The following is a 2910-nucleotide window of genomic DNA, read 5'->3' as shown; positions in this document are numbered from 1 at the left end:
TCTATTCACTACATACATTATAGATCATTGAAATATAATGTAAGCCACATATGTAATTTAAAACTAGCCAGCACACCCGGGTGGCTCAGTTGGTTAAGCATCTGCCTTTGGCTCCTGTCATGATCTCAGGGTGCTGGGATGAAGTCCTGCATCAGGCCCCCTGCTCAGTAGGGAGCCTGCTTTTCCCTCTGCCTAATGCTTCCCCTGCTTGTGCTTTCTCTGTCAAAAAAATAAAAAAATAATTTAAAAAATAAAACAAATGTTCTAGTAGCTGTATTGTTAAAATATTTATATATTATATATTATATTTATATATTAAATAAATATATTTACTGAACCCAATATACCCAATATATTTAACTTTCAATCAATATCAAATTTAGTAATAAGACACTTTATATTTTTGTGCCAAGTTGTCAAAATCTGTGTGTATTGTTCACTAAGAGCACATCTCAATTCAGATTAGGTACATTTCAAGTTCTCTGTCCACATATGGCTATTGACTACCATACTGGATAGCACAGATCTATCTTTTTTGACCATATGTGATAAAACAGAAATCAAAAATGAAAAGAGCTAAAAATTCTCTTTCTGAATAATAAAACCAAAATGAAACATACTACCTAAATAAATTTTGGGTTAAAGAGGAAATAGTGAAAGAAATAAGGGAACACAATGAAAAGATTCACTCAAAATTTGTGGGACACAACCAGAAGAGTACTTAAGGGGATACACATAATTTCAAACACATTTTTAAAAAATTGGAAACAAATGGGCTAAGGAGTCTATTCAAAGAGCTAAAAAGGACAGATTAATCAAAAGAAATAAGAAATATAGAAATAAGAAAGGATTAAAGTCAATGAAGTAGCATACCCAAAACCAATGGAGAAGATAAAACCAAAGCTGGTTCAATGAATAGATTAAGAAGTTACAAAAAACCTGCAGTGACAGTAATGAATCTCAAAAAGAAAGCAGGGGTGCCTGGGTGGCTCAGTGGGTTGAAGCCTCTGCCTTGGGCTCGGGTCGTGATCCCAGGATCCTGGGATCAAGCCCCTTGTGGGACTCTCTGCTCAGCAGCGAGTCTGCTTCTTCCTCTCTCTCTGCCTGCCTCTCTGCCTACTTGTGATCTCTGTCTGTCAAATGAATAAATAAAATCTTAAAAAAAATAAAAAAGAAAGCAGACAGATGAACTAAGCAGAAAAAATGGAGACACAACAGATTATTAAACAATACATTTGAAAACTTTATGAAAATATACAATGAAAAAATCAGTACAAAATTAAAGTAGATATTTTAATAGATCAATTACCATAAAAGATTGAAAAGATTGAGATAAGAAACCAATTTCCAAATTCTACTAAACTTTTAAGGAATAAATCTCTATCTTATATAAGATGTTCTAAAAACAGGAAAATAGGTGTGCCTGGATGGCTCAGTTGGTTAAGCCTCTGCCTTTAGCTCAGGTCATGACCCCAGATGCTGGGACCGAGCCCCATGTCAGGCTCCCTAGTCATCAATGAGTCGTTTTTCTCTCTCTCTCTCTTTCCCTCCACCTGCTTGTGTTTGCTCTCTCTCTCTCTTAAGTAAATAAATAAAATCTTAAAAAACAAACAAACCAGGAAAGGGGTGCCTGGGTGGCTCAGTCAGTTAAGCAGCTGCCTTCCGCTCAGGTCTTGATCCCAGGATCAAGCCCTGCATCAGGCTCCCTGCTAAGTGGAGAGCCTGCTCCTCCCTCTCCCTGTGCCTGCTGCTCTGCCTACTTGTGCTCTCTAGCTCTCTGTCAAATAAATAAATAAATAAATAAAATGGTTAAAAAAATGATTTTAAAAAACCCCGAGGAAAATAAAAAGAGATAAAGCTGTCACATTTGTTTTAGTAACTCAGTATAACCTTGGTTCTTAACATTGATAAGGACAATATATGGAATAGGAAAATTATAAAGTAATTCTACCTTTAGATACAGATGCAAAAGTCCTAAATAGAATATTAGGTAACTGAATTTAACCTATACCATGATCATATAGACTTTAACATCAGAAAATCTAGCTATGAAATTTGCCACATTAATGGACTCTAAAGGATAAAAGTAAAATGATTAAATCAACAGAAACAAATATCATTCAGTAAAGTTCAGTATCTATTTATGATTAGTTTAAGAACTCAGATGAGCCTCCTTAAGTTTTTTAAAAAGATTTTATTTATTTATTTGACAGAAAGAGATCACAAGTAGGCAGAGAGAGAGAGAGAGGAAGGGAAGCAGGCTTCCTGCTGAGCAGAGAGCCCAGTGTGGGGCCTGATTCGGGGCTCGATGCAGGGCTTGATGGGGGGCTCGATCCCAGGACTCTGGGATCATGACCTGAACCGAAGGCAGAGGCTTTAACCCACTGAGCTACCCAGGCGTCCCAAGCCTTCTTAACTTTTATAAATCTATATTCCAAAAGCATAAATGTGAGTTTAATAGGGGTGATGAGGAGTATTCCCTTGCAGACTTGGAATGAGACAAGAACATTATCATTGTTGATGTTCAACATAGTAGAAGAAGGAATACAGTATAGTCCAATATAGGAAGGGGAGGGAGAAAAAGGGAGGGGCTGGTTAGGGTGTTGGAAGAGACAACATCTGAATGGCAATAATTTATATACATAGAAGTTAAGATCACAGACCCTAGAGCACGGGGTGAGGGCAAGATTTTCATTCCAGGATCGGCAGGAAGGACGAGCTGAGGACTGGACACCATGGGCCCCTCCAGCCCAGAATTGAAGGCTTTACCTAAGTTACAAAGGTCCACCTATCCTGCCCCGTGGGCTAGTCTCCCGTTGCTTCTCAGTCATACTTTTGCAGTCGCTCTTGAAGTCTACGTCGGTTTCCTCGCGCTTGCCTCGCCCAGCAGCGCCCAGCACCACCCTGGGT

Source organism: Lontra canadensis, unplaced genomic scaffold (assembly GCF_010015895.1).
Source record: "Lontra canadensis isolate GAN:19392208 unplaced genomic scaffold, GSC_riverotter_1.0 scaffold122, whole genome shotgun sequence".
In the NCBI taxonomy this organism is placed as follows: Eukaryota; Metazoa; Chordata; class Mammalia; order Carnivora; family Mustelidae; genus Lontra; species Lontra canadensis.
Note: the sequence above shows the minus strand (reverse complement) of the source record.